This window comes from Hemiscyllium ocellatum, chromosome 48, assembly GCF_020745735.1.
Source record: "Hemiscyllium ocellatum isolate sHemOce1 chromosome 48, sHemOce1.pat.X.cur, whole genome shotgun sequence".
Lineage (NCBI taxonomy): Eukaryota > Metazoa > Chordata > Chondrichthyes > Orectolobiformes > Hemiscylliidae > Hemiscyllium > Hemiscyllium ocellatum.
Genome location: NC_083448.1, coordinates 6044599 through 6070140, shown reverse-complemented (window position 1 = coordinate 6070140; position 25542 = coordinate 6044599). Strand labels below are relative to the sequence as shown.

The 25542-nt window shown below is 43.3% G+C and overlaps 1 long non-coding RNA gene across 1 annotated transcript; it reads right to left on the bottom strand.

Moving 5' to 3' along the window:
* Positions 1 to 440: 440 nt before the first annotated feature.
* On the bottom strand, positions 441 to 25133 carry LOC132836865 (uncharacterized). Its single transcript, XR_009647402.1, has 3 exons — positions 25059 to 25133; positions 23022 to 23078; positions 441 to 523 (listed from the first exon to the last, which is right to left on the bottom strand). It is a non-coding gene; the product is annotated as an uncharacterized LOC132836865 (long non-coding RNA).
* Positions 25134 to 25542: the final 409 nt, after the last annotated feature.

Below are 25542 nucleotides of genomic sequence, written 5' to 3'. Positions count from 1 at the left end.
TACTCAAGTACAGGGACACAGCAGTACAGTGAGGAATGTACATAGTTGCCATTCTCGGCACCATCTTGGGTACAAGGTACTTAGGTACAAAATGTTAGGTTCAAGTAGAAAAATAAGTAACTAGTTTAAAAGTATAACATTACAGTTCTTCTCCATACAAAGTAGTTGATTAAAATAAAAGCTTAAGTTCAAACTTACAGTCCTTTTTTAGCCAAGGGTCTGCAGATGCTCCATGTTGGACTTTCCCCAAGAGGGCCTGCACTCCCTACAAGGGCTCGATCTCTCCCCCACCGCCGTGCCAGGAGATCATGCACGCCAACTGGCCATCCAAGCTCACTGGCCATCTCGCTGCTGACCGCCATCCAGCCTCACCGGCTGCCCCACTGCAGACAGCTAGAGTCCTGCTCCCAGCCTCTACCACACTCCTGACCTCCAAGAAGCCGTGATGCTGTCGACCGCCAGACTCCAGCCTTGGCACACCAGCCAACTTGCGGCCGATCGCCAAAGACCCCAGTCGCTGCCTCTAGAAGGGAAGTAGAGAAAAGAAAAACTGAAAAAAAGAAAAACACAAGGGAAGAAGAAAGTGGTCGGAACAGACAAGCTCTGGCTCAGAAACCCTCCTGTGCTGCCATATTGAAAATAGCTTGTATGTTACAATAAGTTGTCCAGAATTCAGGCCCAACCTGATCAACCTTTCCCAGTAGACAATCCCTTCATCCCAGAAATCAGTTGAGTCCATGTCATGACTTAGTGCTGTTAACCTCTGTTAAACTCTTATCTATGTCTCTGTAGCCTCTTTCAACACTCCTCTTGCCAGTCTGCAGTCTTACAGTCATCCTAACCATAATCATATCAATAACTTTTCTCCTGTTTTCTAACTTGTACCAAGTCCCACTGAGCTACTAACCCCATACTCGCTGACCAACAGTGGTTCCCAATCAAACAGTGCCTTGATTTTGAAATTCTCATCCTTGATTTCAAATCTCTCCAGGACCAGGCTTGTGAGCGATCTCAGAATTGCCACCAATGCAAGAATATCCCTCCTTAAATAAATAGATCAAAACAGGCAACTTTCCCTCCTTCCCTTCAAGTAACGTACACCTCTAGTACCTTAGTCAAGTATAAAGTGAGCCCCAAATTAACTCGATGCTCACACACCCTCAGCCTAGAAGGCCACAGCTGGCAGCTGGATTATTGGGCATTCTGTCAATTCCATTCTGAAGCAAGTCAAAAAACCTCAGCTTCCCACCATTGTGCTTCACCAACAATCAGAACATTGTAGCTTTTGAGTCAATATAATTGGATGCTTCCTTTAACGTGCCTCAACAGTGCATAGCTTGCTTTTTTGGCTATGTAGCAAGATGCCATACAAATAGTTTCTCGTAACAGAAGCTGCAACGACTGACTCATCTCATGACTTCTCAATGCCCGTCCATCACCAAAGGTACAAGTCAAGAGTGGGATGAAATATTTTCAGTTGCGTGGATGAGTGCAGCTCCACAACAACACTCAAGAAGGTTGATACCCCACTGGCACCTTGAACATGCATTTAGTCCACCAAAGCACAGTGGCAGCAGTGGATGTACTCAATAAAGCTCCTTCGGATAGTGTCTTCTGAGTCTGTGGAATGTTACTAACTAAAAGCATAAGGGCAGTAGATGGATGGAGCACCACCACCCATAGGTTCCTCTTCAAACTACATCAGCCCGTGCTCAAAGTGTATCACCATTATTTCACCATCTCTGGGGTAAAATCCTGGTACCTCCTCCTAAACAATGTTCCGGTGGACCGAATTCATGTGGACTGCAATGGTTCAAGAAGACTGCTCAACACCAACTCAGGGGCAATTAGGATGGGCAAAAAATACTGACCTTGCCAGAACTTCCCACATGACACAAATTATTTAAGCTACACTGAGACGAAAGGTGACAGGTGCAAGAGCCCAAGAAGGCAATACTATACCTTTGGGAGATCTTATCCTGTGTTATAATCTCAAGATTACAAAGGAGTGTTTCTTGAGATTAATACATCAGGCACTTACAATATGAGTTAAACAGCATAAAGTAGCCTTTACGTTAACAAAATGTGACAGGCTAATAAGATCAGTCTTTCAAAATATGACCAGTTTTAGAAACCAATGTGGTCTCCATTTCCCGCAATACATCTTGCCTTGATTTTATGCAGATCAGTGACAGGAGACAAAAGCTGGAAGACATGTGAAGAAAGAGAAATAGAAATAATTAATTTCCAGTCAATGCACCCTCCTCATCTGCTCACAGCTTCCTTCACATCTGACTCACTTCACAACATCACATCCAGTTCTGCTGGCTTGCCAATGATTACTCCCAAGTGGAAATACTAAATCAAGCTGTTCAGCTGTTTACTTAACTGATGTTCAACTCTATCAATGCTTATACAAAAGAAAACTCCTGTGCGTCATTGGAAATTGGGTTAAAGGACAGAACACATAAATGCCACGTCATGGGAATACCGATGACAATGACGTTATGGGAAACACCAAGTGTCAGGAATTGAGCAGGTTACCCTCTCTCCTTTTCAAGCTTTGTGCCAACATTTATCCTTCAACCAACATCACTAAACACGATTACCTGATTGGTTTCACATTGCTGTTTGTGGGAGCTTGCAGCATGCAGTTACAACAGTGACGGAACCCCAAAACTATTTCATTAGCTGTAAAGCACTTTGAAACATAGAAAACAAGTACAGGAGCAGGGTATTTGGCCCTTTGAACCTGCACGATGATCCTGGATGATCATGCAATTTCAGTATCCCACTCCTGCTTTCTCTCCATGCACCCAATCCCTTTAGTCCAGCTCCCTCTTGAATATCTAATGAACTGGCCCCAACAGCTTTCTGTGGGAAAGAATTCCACAAGTGCACAACTCTCTAAGTAAGAAAATTCTTCCTCATCTCAGTCCCCTAAATGGCTTACCCCTAATTCTTACATAGTGATCCCTAGTTCCGGACTTCCCCAACATGGGGAACAACCTTCCTGCAACTGGCTTGTCCAGTCCCATCAAGAATTTACACATTTCTATGAGATCCGCCCCCCCCCCCCCCCAATTCTTCTAAAATTCCCGTGAGTACAAGTCCAGTCAATCCAATCTTTCTTCATGTCCATCCTGCCATCCCAGGAATTAGTCTGTTGAACCTTCGTTGGATTCCCTCAATAACAAGAATAAGGGGAATCCTGGAGTCACATTAAGTACTGTAAGAAAAGCCTCAAAAACAGAATATATTTTCAAGGCACATCAAAACTTCTTTTTCAAACTCTCCACCCTTGGTGCCACAAGTGCAAAGAGCACTGTTTTTTGCTGGGGTACTCAGAAAAATTGCCCGTGACTTTGGGTACAAGCCAAGCCTGTCTGAATTATCCTCATAAGACAACAGCTCATTCCAAGTATCAATCCAGTAACCTCCGCTGAATTGTCTCCAAAGCATTGATGTCTCTCCTTCAGTAAGGAGACTAAAACTGCATGCACTGTTTGGGATGTGGCCTCCCTAATTTACTGTACAATTGAAGCATGACATGCCCACTTTCACATGCAATTCTTTTCGTCAGGTGAGAATCTCATTCATCCTCTTGATTACGTGCTGTACCTGCACTATGACCTTTTGTGACTCATGCATTAGCCACACAAGTCCCTCTACACTTCGGAATTCCTCAGTCATTCTCCATTCAAGTAATACCCTGCTTTTTTCATTCTCCCTGCTGAAGTGAACAACTTCACATTTTGCCACATTGTACTCCATATGTCAGATTTATACCCACTTACTTAACTTTATATATCTGCCTGTGATTTCCTTACATCTTGTTCACAGCATAATTTCCTACTTTTCTTGGTGTTGTCTGGGATTTAGGTGCTTACATCCTCACTTCCCTCATTGTGGACACTGGAGAAGTTTGGATCCTGTGGGTTCACTTGTCAAGTCCTGCCAATAAGACCAACTCTGTTTTCTGAGAGCTAGCTGATCTTCTTCATGCTAATATGTTATACCCTACACATAAAGAGGTTTTACGTTCCGCCACAACTTTTGATGTGGCATCTTTTCAAATACCCTCTGGAAAAACAAGTGCAATACATCCACTGGCACTCTTTTATTCACAAAGCATTACACCTTCAAAGAAGTCTAACAAATTGGTTAAACATGATTTCCCTTGGACAAAGCCATGCACTTTCCAACTGCCTTGAGTTTTCCTAAGTATGTGACGAAAATGTGACAACTGCCTCACAAAAGACATCAAGTGAACCAGCCTATAGTTTCCTGTTTTCCACCCCGGTCCCTTCTTGAATATTTGCTGCTTTCCGGTCCAAAGGAACCTTTTCTCAACCTTGGGAATTTTGGAAAATTACAACTCCAGGATGAAGTCGACTTGGATCCAAAGACTTGTCAGGCTGAAGCTGCATGAGATTCCTTCGTACCAGTTTCTGTATGATGCTAAATTTGCTAAGCTACCACTTTCCTTTCATCTCCTGATTTACAGCCAATACTGAAATGTTTTGTACCCTCTATACTCAAGACAGAAGCCACCATTCAGATGAGATGTTAAAACCAAAGACCTATCTGCCTACTACACCGATGGACAAGAAAGATCTCACAGTACTGTTCTGAATTCTCCCCAGTGTCCGAACCAATACTTAACCCTCAGTCAACATCCCAACCAAAAAAAACAGATAATTTGGTCATGATCACATTGCTATTTGTGAGAGTTTGCTGCACTCAACTCAGCTGCTGTCTTTCCAACAACTGCAAAATCTGTCCATTCACCACTCTGGTGATCATGCAAAGCACTATATAAATGCAAATGATTTTTAGTGTAGTAACATAATGCCCAAGGGCAGCATGGTGGCTCAGTGGTCAGCACTGATGCCTCACAGTGTCAGGGACTTGGTTCAATTCCTGCCTCAGGCAACTGCCTGTGTGGAGTTTGCACATTCTCCTCCCTGTCTGTGTGGGTTTCCTCCGGGTGCTCCGGTTTCCTACCACAGCCCAGATGTGCAGGTTAGGGTGGATTGGCCATGCTAAATTGTCCGTAGTGTTAGGTGTCGGGGAATGGGTCTGGGTGGACTGCTCTTCGGAGGGTTGATGTAGACTTGTTGGGTCGAAGGGCCTGTTTCCACACTGTCGGGAATCTAATCTAATCTAATCAAATCTAATCATATCTTAAGAGAGTGTCGGCAAAAAAATACAAAATTGAAGCATTTAAGCAGTATTAGCTGACCAAAGGTTTGACCAAAGATACAGCTTTGGAGAAGAGGAGAAGAGGCGGGGGGGGGGGGGGGGGGGGGTCAACATCAGGGAAGAATTTGAAAACAAGGACAGTAATTTTAAAATAGAGAGGAGCTAACCTGGCCACTGTTTCAAAGGCTAATGGCATCAAATGGAGTCCCCACACCCCACCATATTAAGTGTGAATGAATGTTGAAATCAATACCAGGATGGCCCTGCAATCAATCGCTGCCATTTGATTCTGAATTACAGAGCTCCTGCGATTTTTGTTCAAATGTTGCAATTCATGACACCTCAAATAATTCTGTTCGATTGAAGTTTCAAAAGAGGATAATCTATCATTACTAAATGCCAAGACCCTTCAGGCTAATTTGATGTAAGTAATAGCAGAAACTTTTACAAGAAAATGGAGGACGGTAAATTGAAGGATTACGGTCGTGGTAACTGAATTTAATTGATCTGTTTATTTTCCATTTGCTGCTCGAGTACAGCCAAGTGGCTGTGATTACTTAAATCAAATAAAGCTTTCAACCCCAAAGCCTTTGGCATCTTTGTAATAATAAACACATTAAGCTAATAATCTAGTAAAGAATGGAATTGAGGATGAGCAGATTTCCTGGAATTTTAAAACCTGAACTCCAATTTAGCCAGACCCTAACTTTCTTAGATTAGTTACAGTGGGGAAACAGGCCCTTCAGCCCGACAAGTCCACACCGACCCATAACCCACCCAGACCCCTACATTTACTCCTTCACCTAACACTATGGGCAATTTAGCACGGACAATTCAGCTAACCTGCACATTTTTGGACTGTGGGAGGAAACCGATGCAAACACGGGGAGAATGTGGAAACTCCCAGCAGACTGTCGCCTGAGGCAAGAATTGAACCCGGGTCTCTGGTGCTGTGAGGCAGCAGTGCTAACCACAGTGCCGCCCATAACACACTCAATCCTCTGTAGGAGATGCTATGGTCTCAATCAGAGGTGAAAAGCGCTGTGGAAGGACTGGAAGAAGAGGACAGCTCTCCATGTTCCTTGGCCAATATCGCTTCCTCACCGTGCCTACACTCACCTCCCCGTGTCCAACCAATGATGTCAAAAACTGCTCACTCACCCTCGTTGCTGTGTGCAAATAATCCGCCATGCACTCTTACTGAGTCATCACAGGGCCAGAGCAAAATCACCCCAAACCACAACTGGATGCAATTAGGTCAAGGAAGAAAAGTGAAAAATTTTGCTTTTCTCCAATTTTTCCCAACTTCAGTACATCCTAAATACGCTGTGCAAAGGACCTCTAACCGCAGTCAGTATTGCCTCAGGGAAAACACGGCAGCCCATCCATGTCCAGCAAGCTCCCACAGACAGCAACGGCCACAAAGTATTTTGCTTAAGGCACTGGTTGAGGCAATAAGTATTGACCACATGTCAAGTTCAGGTCTTCTTTGAATAGTCCATGGGTCCCTCTATATCTACTCCACAGAGAAGATAAGGTTTATGCTCACCTAAAAGATGGCTGTCTCAGCAGCAAAGTGAAGAGTCGGTGTAGACTTGGTGCTCAATAGTAAGCTTCTCCAGGCTCAGAGGAAAATGCTGACCATTGTCTCCCCCATGACCTTTGGCAGCTTGGAGGTGTAGTAGCTCCATGCCCTGCGCTGCTGCTCAAGTGTGCCACTGATGCATGCTACTGGCATGAAAAAGGCACCAGCAACCTTCCCAGTAGGACCTGCTGACTCAACCCTAATTCAAAAGACCTCTTGTGATTGAGCATCCACAGTCAGCAATGATTCTGGCTGGGTGGTGGACTGCAGTCTTCACTGACTAATAGTATGCAACGTATAGGTTAATTACATATGAAGCACTTTTTAAAAAAATAATTCATGGGATGTGCACGTCGCTGGTTAGGAAGCATATATTTTCTGTCCCCAGTTGTCCTAGAGAAGGTGGTGGTTAGCTGCCTTCTTGAACTGCACCAGTCCATTAGGTTGACCCACAATGCCGATAGGAAGGGTGTTCCAGGAAGTTGACCCAGTGACAGTGAAGAAACAGCATTATATTTCCAAGTCAGGATGGTGAGTGGTTTGGAGAGGAACTTGCAGGTGGTGGTGTTTCCACATTTCTGCTGCCTTTGTCTTTCTAAATGGAAGCGTTGTGGGTCTAGAAGGTGCTATCCAAAGTGTCTTGGTGAATTTCTGCAGTGCATCTTGTAGAGGGTACACGCTGCTGCTACTGAGCATCTATGGTGGAAGGAGTGAATGTTTGTACATGCGGTGCAAATCAAGTTAGCTGCTTTGTCCTGGATGGTTTCAAGCTTCTTCAGTGTTGTCTGAACTGCACTCAGCCAGACAAGTGGGGAGTATTTAATCACACTCCTTAATTATGACTTGCAGATGATCGATAAGTTTTGGGAAATAAGGACATGCGATACTCAGTGCAATATGCCTACCTCTGACATGCTCTTGTAAGCACTTACATGGCTAAGCATTCTGTTTCTGGTCAATGGTAAACTAGGGGTTTAGGGGTGGCATGGCAGGACAGTGATTAGCACTACTGCCTACTAACGCCAGAGACTTGGGTTCGATTCCACCCTTGGGCAAAGTGTGGAGCTTGCACATTGTCTCTGTGTCTGTGTTGGTCTCTTCCAGGTGCACAGTCCAAAGATGTACAGTTCGGATGGATTGGCCATGCTAAATTGCCTACTGTATCCAGAGATGTGCAGGTTAGGTAGATTAGCCATTGGGAATACAAGTTTACAAGGACAGGGTAGCGGGTCTGGCTGGATGGGACGCTCTTTGGAGGGTCAGTGTAGACTCAATGGGCCGAATGGCCTGCTTCCACACTGTTAGGGCTCTATGATTCTATGGTATGCATATTGGGGGGGTTCAGCAATAGCGACACTATTGAATGTCAATGATCCAATGGTGTTGTTGGAGATGGTCATTGCTTGGCACTCTGTAATACAACTTGTCAACTCAAACCTGGATATTGTCTAGATCTTGCTGCATATTGACATGGACTGCTTCAGGATCTCAGGGGTCACAAATGGTGCTGAACATTGTACAATCATCAGCGAACATCTGCACTTCTGATCTTGTGATGCAGGGAAGGTCATTCTCGAAGCAGCTGAAGATGGTTGGACTAGAAAACTCCCCTGAGGAAGTCTTGCAGAGATGCCCTGGAGCTGAGATGAGTGACCTCCAAATATCACAACCGTTTTCCAATGTGCCACCAGTTATGCCTTCAAACAATCAAGAGTTTCCCCCATACCCATTGATTCCAGTTTTGTCAGGGCTTTTTGGTCAAATGAGAAACTGATATCAAGGACAGTCACTTTCACCTCACCTCTGGACTTCAGCTCTTCTGTCTGTGTTTGGACCAGTCGCTGACTGGCCTGGTGGAACCCAAACTAAGCATCACTAAGGTTATAACTGAGCAGCTGCTGCTTCACAGCACTGTTGTTGACCCCTTCCATCAGTTTACTGACAATTGAGAGTAGATTGCTGGGGCAGTTCTAGGTCAGGTTGGATTTCTTTGCTTCTTGTGTCCAGGACATATTTGAACAATTGTCTACATTGTCAGGTAGATGCGAGTCCTACAGGTGCACTGGAACAGGTTGGTTGGGGGCATGGCCAGTTCTGGAGTATAAACCTTCAGTACTATTGCCAGAATGTTGTCAGGGCTCACAGCCTTAGCAGTATCCAAAGCTTCCAGCAGGTCCTTGATATGACGTGGAGTGAATTAAATTGACTGAAGAAAATCATAGAATCCCTACAGTGTGAAAGCAGGCCATTCGGTCTGAGTTCACACCAACCCTCCAAAAAGCATCCCTCCTTCCCTTGCATACTATGGGTAATTTAGCATGGCCAGTACACCTAATTAGCACATCTGTGGAATGTCGGAGAAAACCAGAGGACCCAGAGGAAACCGAAGCAATCACAGGGAGACTGCACAAACTCTACACAGACATTCATCCGAGGGTGGAATTGAACCCAGACCACTGATGCTGTGCGGCAGGAATGCTAACCACTGAGGTATCACACCACCGAGGGAGCTGTAGGGCAGGAAATCTGACAGCCGAATTCCACTCAGAGCAATATAATCGTCTCCATCCCTTTGATGAGAAGGGCCCTGCCTGCCACTGGCCACTCGGGTGCTTCCTTGCTTCCTGGTGGTGTAACATGAAGAAAGTTTTATGCACTCGTTGTTCATTCACTGTGTCTTACACCTGCAACACACAACAATGGATGCTGGGGATTGGGGAAAAAAAAACATCTCTTAGAGCTGTCGATTTAGGAAAAACGTGGGCTGCAATAACAGGAAGAACATTCCCACTTTTCTTCTAGTGATGCAGTACCTTTTGTGTCCACACTATTTGACATTTCAAATGAAAGGCAGAACTCACTCAGGAGCACACTTGACTATTCCTGAGATTGATTCTTGCACTGCTGGCCTCAAAGCCTCAGCTGCCCTCCGCTGACATCATTCCCTTCAGCTCAGCAGGAGTCGGAACTACATATCCTGGACCTAATGTGCCCCGTCTCTCTAAACTGCCACCCACTCCCAGCCAGAAAACCATGTAGACTCAAGCTGAAGGGGTGAATTGTCTCAGGCTCACATCCTTTTACCCCAAGACTTCCCCATGCAGAGCAGGACAGGATCCATGAGAAAGAGAGCTTCTCCTCACCGCTCCCAGATTTACACTGGCTGTATTCGCAAACAGATTCAAACAGTCAGATCCCAGGTTCAAAACACACTGAGTTAACAAACTGGCAAAGCTCAACTCCTGTGGGACCTAAGGAGGCCTACCATCTGCACATTCTCTCGGTTCAGGTAGATGTCAGAGGGGCTGTGGTGCTTCAAAGATAACGGTCAACCCTATCATTTGTCTCCCGGACACTTTAAAGACTCCTCCCAAATACAAAACAGCTTCCAACAAAACAAATGGGGTGATTCGGGGAGCAGGGCTTTCAGGCATTTCTGAGAGAAGTCTAAAATACAGAGCCAGAGAATGATCCTAACACAGGTCTGCAAGCATAATGTATAATACAAGTTCCTAGCTTGGTGCAGCTGAAATCGGCCACTGTTTCCTAATGACGGAGAGAAGACTGCACTTTATTCGGAGATGTTAATTTTATGGGTGAGCGCGGCTGCTGTGGAAAGTGCCACATAACGTTTTCTCTCACAGAGATGGCACTTTGCCAGTTCCCTGAAGGAAATGTGAGGTGTCCCTCTAGTGGTAACAAGTTGAACTTGTCTGGGCCACATGGCATTGTGAGCTGGAGGGAGGAAGCCAGTGATCAATCCATCCTAAATTACAGCAGATACTTCATTGGGTGTGCCAGGTCCAGAACATCATCACTGATTTAAAACATTAATTTATTGTGTGAGGTCTTTCCCTCCAATTGATATGACAGTGGTATAACAGTCCTTGAGCCTGTTACGCCTGAGATCGTGGCTGATCTGCAATCTCACTCTGCATTCTCACCTTCTCTGCATGTCCCTTAATGCATGTAGATTACACAAGTCTATTACACACAAACTGAAAATGACCAACTAGTCTAATATGGTATGCAGAAGGGAAATTTTCCAAGCCAGGATGGTGTGTAAATTGAAGGCAAACTTGTGGTGCTGGTGTTCCAATGTTTCTGCTGCCCTCGTCCTTCTGAGTGAGTGGTGAGGGTTGTGGTTCCCTTGGTCTGTATTCACTTGAGTTTCGAAGAACAAGGCAGGATCACACTGAAACATATAAAATTCTGACAGGCTAGACAGACGAATTGCAGGAGTGATGTTTCCCCTTGGCTCGGGAGTCCAGAACAAAGGATCATGGTCTCAACACACGGTACACCACTTCCTATTTAGAACGAGGATGAATGTCTTCACTCAGAGGGTGGAGAACTTGTAGAATTTTCTATCACTGTATTTTGTAGAGGCTGACTCACTGAATATATTTAATATTTTATTCTAGAGGATAAAAGATGTTGAGGGATATTAGGTAAGCATAGGAAACCAAAATTAGATCAAGGATCAGCCATGATCACCTAAGTGACGGATCAGTATGTCCTGACCATTCTGGTCTGTTCCTATGCTGCAGTGCCTAGAGGGACTGCATGCCTAAGATGGTGGATGAGGCATCGATTAAATTGAGTTTCTTTGGTGTTTTTCGAGCTACACTCATCTAAGGATGTGAAAAATATTCTAGCACGTGCCTGACTTCTATCTTGGAGGTGGTGTAAAATGCTTGAGGAATCAGGTGGTGAACCACCAGCCTGTGATCTGCTCTTGTGAATACATCTTGTACATGGCAGGTACACTTAAGTTTCAGGATCTGTTATGTCAGGGTAAGGGATGAGATTTTTTTTTAATGGAAGTGGTTATTGCCTTTGTAAAGAATCAAGGTCACTTACGGCTTATCATCATATCATCAGCCAAAACATTGACCGGGTCTTGTACAAGTGGACCAGGACTGATCCAGAAACTGACAAGTCACAAATGGTAAGGAACGCAGCACAACCATCAGCAAGTAATGAAATTCTAATCTTATAATGATGGAAGGTCACTGTTAGAGCAGATGAAACTGCTGGGTCTAGGATACTACCCTGGGGAATTAAGCAGTGACTGACATGCATGATGCATAGCCTTTTATCTTGCTGTTCAAGTCCTTTGGACTTCTGAAAGACCATCTACTCATGGACAACTTGCGGCATTGTAATAATGCCACTGAACTAATCCCCAGGCTAATGCTCTATGACCACGGGTTCAAATCCCACCAAAAAATGGTAAAATTTAAACAGCAATTAATGAATAAACTTGCAATTAAAAGCTGTTCAAAAGGCCATAGTCAATTATCATAAAAACCCATCTGGTTCACCAATGTCCTTTTGGGAAGGAAATCCGCCATGGCCTACATGTGACTCCAGACCCACAGCAATGGAGTAGAATCTTCAAGTGCTCTCAGAAATTGTATCATAAGTCACTCACTTAAAATGCAATTCAGAATACACGACAAATACTGGCCTTTCCAATGGCTCCCTTCAAACTCTTTAAAAATTATATTAAAGTCCAAATCAACTTTTCAGATACTGAAGGACAGTTAGAGAAAGAAAGACAGCTAAGGATGCACTTTGGAAACAATGATCTGACAGACTTGCTCCAGAAACAATTAGGGAGAGATGGAGATTAAAAACAGAACAGGATGAAAAAATATGGGATAGGTCGATAACAGAAAGCCAGAGAAGCCAATAACTTCACTGAGGTTACGGTGACAGCATACATACAATTAAATTTGTAACCGAAGAGCCACTTTCAAGAGTTTTCTTTTCCCCTCTTGCACTGACCTCCTGGTCCTCACCAGCTTTAGGAAAACTTGCATCATGAAATCTAGGCAGAGATCATCCGTGCTGAACGTATGTCAGTAGGATTCCCAGAAGCAGGTCATTCGGCTCCTCAAACCTATTAAGATCAAGGCTGAAAAGTCTATTTTTCCAATTCTATGTTCCCACCTACTCCCAATAACCTTAGATCCCCTTGTTTAACAAAAATATATCTACCTCAGGAAAAAATAATTTTAATCTTTGTCCTCAAAGTGCTACTTCTAATTTTAAAAACTGCTCCCTAATTCCAGACTCAACTTCTATAGCAAACATCCTTTCTATTACCACTTTGTCAAACTAAGTCAGAACTTCAATTGGTCATCTTTCTTTCTTCTGAACTCCAGGGGAATTAAGCCCAGCCTGTACAACCTTTCCTCATAAGACAACCCCTTCCTTCCATTTATCAATCTTGTAAATCTCCTCTGAACTGATTCGATGCATTTGCATCTTCCCTTGTTTAAGGAGACCAAAACTTCGCACAGTATTTGAACTGAGGTTTCACCAATGTCCTGCATAACCTCTTATTTTTATGTTCAATTTCTATCAGGAAGTCCAACAGCCTTCTCAATTATTTGTTGTATCCTGCGCAGTAACTTCACAACTTATACACTTCAACACTGAGATCCCTCTACAACATGGAATTTTGCACTCTATTAAGTCATATACTTTTTTTTGCTTTCTTTTCCTGCCAAACTAGATAATTTGACATTTACCCAATTTATACTCCATTTTAGTTATTGTTAGCTCTCAGAGTTTTACTTTGTTTTAAATTCATTTGTGGGAACTGGGCATCACTGGCTGGCCTGCTGTCCACAGATGCCTCTTGAGACAGTGATGGTGAGCTCCCTTTTGGAACCACTGCAGTCCATACGCTGTAAGTAACCTGCAATGCACTTATGGACAAGTTCCAGGATTTTTGACCCATTAACACCAAAAGAATGGTGATATATTCCCAAGTGACTGGATTTGTGGGGAACTTGCAGGTGGCAGTGTTCCCATGTATTTGCTGTCCTTTTCCTTCTGGATGGCAGTGGTCAGACGTTTGGAAGGTGCTGTCGAAGGATACGGAGTGAATTTCTTGTCGGTGTTACACACTGCTGCGACTGAGCATTGGCAGTGGAGGGAGGGGATGTTTGTGAATATGGTGCCAATAAAGCGGGCTGCTTTGTCCTGGATGGTGTTGAGCATCTCGAGTGTTGCTGGAGCTGCACTTCTCAAGTGTTATGAAGTTGAAGGCGTGTACTGTACCTTTAAGAGAGAGTAAATGCTGTTCTGAACTGAGAGCTTATAAGCACCTGTGTATATGACTAGGTAGCAGCCCCAGCGTGGACTGGAAAATTTAAAACATGTAACATTTGGCTGTGAAATGGATACCTGACTGTTGGTTTCTGTTTTGACAACAATTTGAACTTAACCAGTTTAAATTATGCCCCTTGATACTAGAACCCAATTACATTTGAATTTATTGTTTTGCCAACATCAAACCAATGAGATGATCCAATACTGGGGATATAAAAAGCAGGCATTTTGAAAATCGGAAAGAGAGCAACTGCCATCAAGAGAGACCCAAGAAATTAGTAAACACAATCAAAGATATCTTTTCATATGAAACACATTTGCAGTAAATGAACGGTGATTCAGTGGTTAGCACTGCTGCCTCACAACCAGGGACCTAAGTTCGATTCCAGCCTCAGGTGACTATCTGTCTGGAGTTTACACATTCTCCCCATGTCTTCATGGGTTGCCCCGGCTACTCTGGTTTCCTCCCACCGTCTGAAAATGTACAGGTTAGGTGAATGGGCTGTGCTAAATTGCCCATAGTGTTCAGGGATGTTTAGGTTAGGTGCATTAGTCATGGTAAATATCAAGTAATAGGATAGGGGAATGGGTCTGGGTGGATTCTTCTTCGGAGGGTTGGTGTGGACTTGTTGGGCAAATGGTTCGTTTCCACACAAGGGATGTTTGATTCTAAGATGATCCAGGAAGGTCTTCAGCCAGAAGAAAAAGACACCAAAGATTCTGAAATTAAGTTGATGTAACTTTAATAAGTGTCTTATTGGAACCGCATAGTGTTCTGGAGCTGGAGGCAGAGAATAAGCAGTTAAGAGAAAGGGGTATTGGGGTTGTAAATGGTTGTATGGTTGTTTAATGCTCACATTTAGAGTTTAAAAAAATTAATGTTATTTTCTTTAAACAGTGGGATTGGGGAGCTCCCTGTCACTCATATTTTAACAGATTTCCTGGATGTTTGACTTAATTCACAGAAGGGTTCACCGCCGTGTCGTAACACAAGAGGGGAGTATTCCATCACATTCCTGAATTTGCTTTAGAGGATAGTGGGGAGGAACTGGGGAGTCAGGAGTTGAGTTATTCACCACAGTATTTCTAGCTTCTGCCGTGCTCTGTAAGCACTGTTTATTTGGCGAATCCAGTTGAATTTCTGGTCAATGATAACCCGAAGAATGTTGACAGTGGGGAATTCAATTATGGTGACATCATTAAATGTCAAAGGGCTGTGGTGAGATTGCCTCTTCTTGGACATAACCATTGCCTGGCGTTTCTGTAGCGCATTTGTTCTTTCGAAAATGGTTGACAGGTTGAGATGAAAATGTGTTGCTGGTTAAAGCACAGCAGGTTAGGCAGCATCCAAGGAATAGGAAATTCGACGTTTCGGGCATAAGCCCTTCATCAGGAATGAGAGGGAGGAAGAGAGCTTCTTCAAGGAAGACATCCTTGCAAGAGGATTCGCAGTAGGTTAAAATCTTCGGGTAAAAAGTGAGGTCTGCAGAGGCTGGAGATCACAGTTGAAAATGTGTTGCTGGTTAAAGCACAGCAGGTTAGGCAGCATCCAAGGAATAGGAAATTCGACGTTTCGGGCATAAGCCCTTCATCAGGAATGAGAGGGAGGAAGAGAGCTTCTTCAAGGAAGGCATCCTTGCAAGAGGATTCGCAGTAGGTTAAAATCTTCGGGTAAAAAGTGAGGTCTGCAGATGCTGGAGATCACAGTTGAAATGGTTTAGATGGACAATCTGGACTGGAACACACTTGGACAGCTAATGGCCTGTTCCTGTGCTGTAATTTTCTTTGAATGTTGCTGGCCACTTGTCAGCCAAAGCCTGAATACTGTCCAAATCTTGTATATGAACATGGACTGCTTCAGCATTTGAGGAGTTGCAAATGTCACTGAACGTTGCACGATCATCGGCTAACATCCCCACTTCTAACGTTATGGTGGAAGGAAAGTGATTGATAAAGCAACTGAAGATAGGTGGGCCTAGGACACCATCCTGAGGAATTCCTGCAGAGATGTCCTGGAGTTGAGGTGATTGACTTCCAACAACCACAACCATCTTCCTCTGTATCAGGTTAGACTCCAATTCATGAAGGACCCAAGACCTGTTGATTACAGTTTTGTTTGGGCTCCTTGGATTCCAGTTTTGTTTGGGCTCCTTGGTGCCACACACAGTTGAATGCGGGCTTGGCGTCAATAGCTGTCACTCTCAACTCTTCTCTAGAATTCAGTTCTTTTGTCCATGCCTGAACCAAGGCTGTAATGAGGTAAGGAATGGAATGGCTTTGGCAAAACCCAAACTGAGTGTTACTGAGCAGGTTATTGCTGAGCAGATGCTGCTTGACAGCACTGTTGATGATATCTTCCATCATTTTCCTGATGATCAAAAGTACACCGATGGGGTGGTAACTGGGTGGATTGTATTTGTCCTGTTTTTTTGTGTACAGGACACACCAAAGCAATTTTCCATATTGTCAAGTAGATGCCTGTGCTGCAAATGGAATGTGGCTGGGGAGAAGCAAGTTCGAGAGGACAAGTCTTCCGTACAATTGCTGGAACAATGTCAGGGCGCATAGATTGTGCAGTACCGGTTGTCTCCAACCATTCATCGACATCACCTGGAATGAATCAAATTGACTGAAGACTAGGGACCCCTGGAGGAGACCAAAATGGATCATCCATTTGCCACTTCAGCTTACTTTTGCACTTGCATGTTGGATTATTCCATCATTTATTTCATTGCACGACCATTCACCGAAGGTGGCAGAATTGCAGACATTAGATCTGATCTGCTGCTTGTGAGATTCCTCTGCCTATCACTTGCTGCTTATGCTATTTGGCATGCAAGTGGTCATGTTTGGCAGCTTCACCAGGTTGACACCTCATTTTCAGGTATGCCTGGTGCTACTTCTGGCATGACTTCCTGTTACATTGAACGAGAGCTGATCCTCTGGCTTGATCGTAATGGTTGAGTGGGGAACATGGTGGACAATGACGTTTCAGATTGTGCTGCAATATAATTCTGCTGCTGCTGATGGCCCAAAACGCTTCATAGATACCTCGTCTGGAGTTGCTCGATCTATTCAAAGTCTGTCCCATTTTTCACGATGGTAACGCCATACAACCCGATGGAGTGCATTCTCAATGTGAAGGCTTGACTTTCTTTCCACTATGACTGTGCAATGGTCACTCTTACTAATACGTCACCTGCTGATTGGTAAGGATGAGGTGAACTGCCCTCCTACTGCTTCCCTCAGCACTTGCTGCTGAACCAGCCTAGCAGTTCTGTATTTTAGAATCTGACCAGCTCGATCAGTGGTGCAGCTGCTGTAACACTCTCAGTGGTAAACATTTAAATTTCCTGACAGAGTACATTTTGTGCCTTTACTAACCTCAGGGTTTCCTCCAAGTGTTCATCAACATTCATCAGCTGAAGGACAGTATATGGTAAAGTGCAAGAAGTTTCTTTGTTCATGTTTAACCTCAAGCCATGAAACCTTATGGGGTCCAAAGTCAATGTTGAGAGCTCCTTGGGTAACTCCCTGACTGTCTACCACTGTGACACCACCTCTGCTAGTGGTACAGGACATATCCAGGAATAATGATGAAGGAATTATCTGATTTCAGCCCCACGACTGGTTGTCCTTCTTGAATGTCAAGTCCAAGGCTCCAGCAACCAGCAACACATTATGCTGACCTAGCCCACGATGCCCTCCTCCCGTGAACAAATCATTTTTTAAAAATCGTCAATTTTCGTTGAACTTCTGCGTCAGGCAGCTTTAGACTCAAATCAATCTACAGTCTTTAACGACAAACCGGTGTACAGGAGACACTGCTCTATGGGAGGTGCGGTCTTTAAAATGGGACATTAAACCAAGGTGGATACAAAATATATTCAAGCAGTCTTCAACAAAACGATCAACCAACTATCAATAAACCCACCCAATTCACTGTCGAATTGTTTCTCCCACTGAGACATGTAGCAGCATCTTGTGCACAAGTGGTCACTATCTGATCACACTGTCTCTACTCTAATGCACTTTGGGATGCATTACAGTCTTGAAAGGCACTACGTAAATACAAGTTATTCATTATTTGCCTGTTTATCCAGTTACCAAGAGCTACCATCTAGCTGCATAATTTCTCAGTAACTGCGTGTTCAGGTATAGGGTCTTGCTTGGGGCATAGTTTCAGACTAGTCTGGTCTCGTTGTGCATTTACGTGCACAATTTAAAAATTTCCTTAGAAGAGATTATCCATTCAGCAGACAGTTCAGAAAGTGCATTTTATCAAATCTCAGTGCCGAACAAACCTCAAAATCCTGCTACGTTCACTTCAATGTGGGCTCATGCTGTGCCAATGGAACTCATTATGTTTCTTTTGCCTCTACAGTCCGACACACCACCTGGTCACTTGTGCCTTAAGTAAACTAGAGGTCACTTTGATGAGGATTAGAAGTTATTCTTAAAAATGATCAGATTAGTTTATAGATGCTAATATAGTCATGACAGTAACAACATAGGTCTCTATTGACGTGTTCAGAATTCCAACAGAAAGGAGGTCCCCATAATGTTCAACACCCCCACCATCGACGACCCTTTCACTTTCAGACAACCTTGGTGTACTTTCCTTTAGCTGAGTGTCACACATCATCCAGGAACTTTTGCATCATTCCTTCATTGTCACTGGCTCAAAGTGCTGGAACTCCCTCCCTAACATGACTGCAGAGTGTACAGGTACTGGGGGAACTGTGACATGCCATGGCAGCAGCTTACTGTCATCTTTGCAATGGGACTGACAACAATTGCTGGCTTGGCCAGAGATGCCCACATCCCATGGGAGAATATACAAGAGAAAATCCTGCTTTTATTGCAGTTTCCCAGTCTCTCCCAAAACCAAGGCAATCTGAAGAGGAAATTGCCATTGTATATGGAAAATAAAAATCAACTGACAGCCACAGATTTCAGCCAAGCTAACAGAGGAAAACCAAAGCCAGATGCTCAAAAGATCTACCAATGAAGAATGCTGTCTGATATCAAAAATTAAAATAATTTACAAAAAATGGATTTCACAGCACTGCCCTTGACAGTAATTATTATAGTTGTGGGGTAAAACCACTCCATGAGTGTATAGGGTGGCACTTACGAGTCATCTTTCTTAAGAAATCACTCAAGAATAACACGCCAGATTTCAAATATCAAAAAGCTGCACGTAATAGCTTAATAAGTACAAGCTGGCGATTCCTCAATGTTAACATGATTTCTTTCACTGCAAAGTGAGGGGAGGTTGTTGGCACAGAGTTCTCAGAATCCATCCAAAGATAAAAATGCCAAGGCCTGTCTGTTGGATTTGGAAGATATTTTGTAACAGTGGAGAAGTCAACTTGCTGGTGACTCAGTCTGTGCAAGTGACAGCACTGACTGTTGAGCAATGACTTTATGCAAGTGTTCTCGACTCAGCCAGGAAGCAGATAGCACACATGACGCCAGTTCCATTCCTCTGTCCAGATGTGCGACTTCAAACAGGAGCAGGGGATTTCAACCCTGTATCATGGCCAATATTTATTATCCAATGAACATCACAAGAATGAAGTCCGCTGGTCACTACCCCATTGTTGTTTATGGGAGATGACTGTGTGTAGATGGATACCACATTTATTACATTGCAACAGAGACTACCTTAATAAAAGGTTTGATGTGAAGGGCTTTAGGGTATCTGTTGGTCGTAAAAGGCTCTACACAGGTCAAAATTTTTTAAGGTAGTGCCATAAGAAGTTACAACACATAGAGGTCATCCAGCCCATTGTCTTTGTGCCAGCTGAAAGAAATACTAGCCCCCAACACCCCTCCCCATCTAATACCATTTACCAGCACCAGGTCCATACCTAACAGATTACTACACTTCAGGTGCAAATCCAGGTACCTTTTATACCCCATATTGTGTACACCAATCACTTTAAATCTGTGGAACCTGATGACTGACATTTCAGTCCACTCTACTGTATATAGGTCCCTCAGTATTTTAGAGTCATGCAGCACGAAAACAGATCCATCAGTTCATCTCGTCCATTCCGATCAGACATCTTGAACTGATCTATTCCCATTTGCCAACATCTGGGCAATGTCCCTCTAAAACCTTCCTACTCATCCTGACATCTAGATACCTTCCTAATGTCGTAACTGTACCCACATCCACCACTTCCTCTGGCAGCTTATTCCGTACATGCATCACTTACCACATGAAAAGGTTGCCCCCGAAGTCCTTTTTAAATAATTCCCCTTTCACCTCTGCCATTAGTTTTGGAGGCCCCTACCTGGGAAAAAGACACTGACTATTCACCCTATCCATGCCCGTCATAATTTTATAAACATCTAAAAGGTCACCCCTAAGCCTCCGACGCTCCAGGGAAAGAAACCCCAGCCTATTTAGCCTCCCTGTAGCTTAAACCCTTCAACCCTGGCAACATCCTTCTAAGTCTTTTCAGAACCCTTTCAGGTTTAGTAACATCTTGCCCAGCCTCCTCTGCTCTGAGGAAAAATTCCCAGCCAATCAAACAATGCCTCATTGGTGAAATTCTCATTCATTGGCGAAATTCTCATTCATTGGCAACATCCACGTCATTCCTCTCTGTACTCTCTCCAATACAATTATGTCTTTCCTGTAATTTCAGCTGTAACCTACCAGCTGTTTCATACAGTTCCAACATTACATACCCGCTTTTGCATTGCATAACTTGTCCAATAAAGGCAAACATTCCATCAAAGGTCAGTGTACATGAATGCCAAGGTTCCTCACTTCCTATACCTTTCCCAACATCCTCCCATTTATTATCAATTGCCTAGCTTTGTTTGCGTTCCCAAATGAAATACCTCACACGTCTCCAGACTGAATTTCAACTGCCATCCTTCCATCCAAAAACTGGTACAATTCTGGAATTGACGGCTATCCTCTTCGCTGCCAACCAACTGACCGATATGCCTCACTTGCAAATTTCAGAGTAATCTGACATTTCCTGTTGTTGAGCCAATTATGATTCAACTCACCGCATTCACCTCTATCCTATGGGTTTTTCTGACCAGTATGCAATTTGTGAATTTATCAAATGGGTTAAGTAAAAGTCATACAGACAACATTCACGTTATGATTTTTAGGGTGACATCATGTTATTGAAATACAAACTAGAAAATGGAAATTTGAGATGCTTTGTCACAGACAAAGATCCACTTGTTTCTTTTTAACAACTCAAAGGAAAAAGGCAACTACATTGTGTCCACTCATTGATTGCACAAGTACATGCCATTTCAGGGAGAATCTGGATTTGATATTTGCACAAGACTAGCTGGCATCAGGTACTTTTGGACTGAAATACAAAGCAACTGCCCAGCACCAGCTTTTGGATTGGTTAAGTGGTAGTTTTGGCTCTGAACTCAGAGGTCCAAAAGCCCATGAAGCAAGTCTGCTGGCTCACTCTCATTCACAGAAGTTCTGATGGGCTGGTTTGAGTGGGTTTCAGGGCCAATTTGATTGCAGCCAACAGATACTGCCTTAGTCAAGAGCCTTTCAAGTTTAAAAAAATACACTTACACCATAGGCTCAATTATGGGCGGCATGGTAGCTCAGTGGTTAGTATTTCTGCCTCACATTACCAGGGATCCGGGTTCAATTCCAACCACAGGCGATTCGGTTTGGAGTTTGCACATTCTCTCCGTGTCTGCGTGTGCTTCCTTCCACAGTCCAATGATGCGCACATTAGGCGATTGGCTATGCAAAAATTGCCCATAGTATTCAGGAATGGGTCAGTTAGATGCACTAGTCGATGGAAATGTCAAGTAATAGGGAAGGGACATGGAACTGATTGAGACGTTCTTCAAAGGGTCAGCATTTACTTGTTGGGTCTAATGGCCTGTTTCCACACTGTCAAAATTCTCTGAATGAAAGTGAAGTGGCCAGTTCTCCCAGCTCCGCTTTTCTCTGGTTTGGTTTGGTTTTAGCAAGCAGTTTCTGAGGCTGCTGGTCAAAGAGACAGTTCTCGGCTGACCCTCGCTGTCTCTCTCACTGACATCTCTATGGTAAGAACCAGTGTTTGATTGGACTTTCTTTGCCAAAGGGGTGCTTATGAGGATGTTGCAAGTATTTGGGACAGCATTATTAATTTGTGATAGTGTCAACTGGGTTTTAAAGTAGTTAAGTTATCCTACTTGCTGGTTTGTTTTGTTGGTGGTGCATTCAGTACTCTGTCAATAAATTGTGTTTTGTTTAAAACCGAATGGTTTGACCAGCTGCATCACTCCTGGAATAACCATCCAAACACCTGCTCAACAAAACTAGAAAAGTTAGGGTCTGGGCAACCTTCCTGAAATGTTTTGAGGGGGGTCTGGCCTGGTCCACAACAACTATCACCAAAAATTCAAAGAACTCTTAGAAAGTCACCCCATTTCATATCTTTTTATTTGGACCCTTGATCCACAAACTTGATTCATTTTCTGCCTATATTTTCCACCCACCATAAACATATCTACCTTGTCTACGTTGCCTGACCTATTTGTGAATGAACATATATGTGTTTGGATTTCATGGGTGGTATAGTTTCAGTATGCATCTTCACAATTCATAATAATGCCACCTGATAAAGGACATGTTTCTTAGAAATAAATATTTCAGTTTTCTTGTTCACGAACAGAACATAATGAAAGCTTCTTTTCGCCTCAGTGGTCAGTCAGGTGAACTAACCTTCCTAGTGATTATACTGGTCATATTTCACATTTGTGGGGACTTGTGCAATACTGAGGTCTGACTCCCAGGACATTTCTCACATGTGGGCTGCAAGATTACCTCAACAATCCTTCTTGGTACGAATTTGAGGTCTTTTTTGAGCAAGATAGACTCGATTTTTGCTGAAGAAAACCATGCTGACAATCCTTGTCAATGCATGCCTTCCCAAGCGATAATTTATCTTGAGAATCGATTCTCACTCTGTTTTAAACAATGAAAAGACATTGACAGACCTCCATTTCTCTAAAACGTCACCCAGTATTTTCTCCCTCGCTACCCATTTTTCCCTGGTGACTTATCCACATTCAAGGATGTCAGTACTTCTTACATTATACTTACTTCATCTAATATTTCACACTGCTCCTCTTCAACTAGAATGTCTGCATCTTCCTGCTCCTTTGTGAAGACAGAGACAAAGAACTCATTAAGGACCCTGTCACATCATCTTCATTTATGAATAACTTATCTTGATTATTTTTGATAGGTCCTAATCTTTCCTTCAATATTCTGGTTTTCATACACTGATAGAAGACCTTTGCATTTCTTTTCATTTTAACATTCAATATTGTATTTGATCTTCATTCTGCATTCCTCATTTCCTTTCTTGTTTCACTTTTTACACTTGTCCAGCTTTCTGCACAAAGAACTTTGTGTGATAGTCATAAGCTTTCTTTTCTTGCCTTATCTTATCCTGTATATATCTGACGAGTTGGGGGAGGGGGGTGGTGGTGGTGAGGTCTCTAGATTTGGCAGGACCACCGTTTTTATTTTGATATGTCTGCACAGAACTAGCAGAATCTTGGTTTTGAATATCGCTATTGATTTTGTTTCAAGTAGCTGTATCCAGTTCACCTTTGGCAGATTCCTCTGAGCACCATAAAATTTGGAACTTTAACAGTTCTTTCCCCCCATAACAATGCTAAATCTAACTTTATCACAGTCTCTACCCCTAAATGGCCACTTATTGCATCTTCATTCACTTGCCCAATGTCATTTCCGACTGTGCAGTGGCAATACAGGACATTGGTTAGACCACTATTGGAATACTGTGTGCAATTCTGGTCTCCCTGTGATAGGAAGGATATTGTGAAACTTGAAAGGGTGCAGAAAAGATTTACAAGGATGTTGCCAGGGTTGGAAGGTTTGAGCTACATGGAGAAGCTGAAGAGAGTGGGCATGTTTTCCTTGTAGCGTCAGAAGCTGAGGAGTGACCGCACAGAGGTTTATAAAATCATGAGGAGCATAGATAGGGTAAACAGACAAAGATCTTTTCCCCAGGGTAGGGGAGTCCAAAACTAGGGGTCATAGGTTTAAGGTGAAAGGGGAAAGATTTAAAAGGGACCTGGGAGGCAACTGTTGCCTGTAAAGGGTGGTGCATGTATGGATTAAGCTACCAGAGAAAGTGGAGGCTGCTGGTGCAATAACATTTAAAAGGCACCTGGATGGGTATATGAATAGGAAGAGTTTAGAGGTATACGGGCCAAGTGCTGAAAAACGAGACAGGTTTAATTTAAGACATCTGGTTGGCAAGGACACATTAGACTGAAAGGTTTGTTTCTGTGCTGAACATTTCTATGAGTCTAAATGTTACATGCCAGTAAAAAAAATCCTTTGAATTCAATTTGACAATATTCTGCCTCTGCGTCTTGCATACTGCTTGTATCACAGTTCATTTTAAGTTAGTTAAATCTGCCTGTTGTGACAGCTGAATTGCTTTTGCAGTGATCAATTTGCCTCCATACTTGCTCCCCAATGTTCTGTTCATTATTTGGAGGTCTCCAATATGCTCCTAGTTGTGTGACTGCCCTGTTTTAATTTGAACTCAACTTACATATGAGGATTCATTGAGTGTATCATGCCTCCTGACAGCTGAAGTTGATTGTTCAATCAATAATGCAACACTACCCCATTATAAAAAAAATTTGGTATACTCTTTGCGTTTATATACATATTAACACTGTCAAGCTCCTCACTGCACATGTTCTAACCTTCGCTTTTCTTGTCTGTCACGGTCACCCAATAATTATCTGTCTCCCAGCCTGGACTCAAGAATTTGTCCCAGGGATCTGTGTCCTCCACACTGCCAACCTAGTTTAAACCCTCCAGCTTGTGAGGATATTCATCCTAGTCCCGTTCTGTGGATAGAACATCCAGGCCATCTTCCATAGAACACATCCCCGAACCTAAAAAATCTGATGCCCTCCTTCTTATATCAGCTTTCCAGCCTGGAATTCAACTGTCCAATTCTCCTATTTCTATGCTCACGAGCACGTGGAAGTGACAGTAATCCTGAGATTACTGCTTTAGAGGTCTGCTTTTGAATCTTGTGCCTAGCTTCCTAAAACCTGCTTTCAGAACCACTGTGCCCTTTCCTACCTAAATCACTGAGGACCATGATCTCCGGCCGTTCACGTTACCCCAGAAGCAGCTGGGGAAATTAACGAATGACTCTGAAAGACAGAAAAAAGCAAAGGTTAAAAAGTGTACAGCACAGGTGTTTGACAGCATTGAAAGATGTATACAGGGGGCCCCTAATTTACAAATGCAATCTCATACGAGGCTGAAACTTCAAAGCGCTGACATACAACCATTTCCTCTATTTATGAATGGATCCTTTACATCGTTTTGCATTAAGTTTCGACTTGCATACAAATCAACTTGCGAACAGCCTCAAGACTGGAATCCACTCGCAACCCGGGGATTTGTATCTATTTATACTCTGCTGTTCTGCAACATCTTTGAGCCTGGCACTATGGAGGCAATATACCATTCTGGAGTTACATCTACAGATACCTGTTTCCACAACTACTAATCCCCTTATCACCACTGCTCTTCTTTTCATCATCTTCTCTGCTGTGCA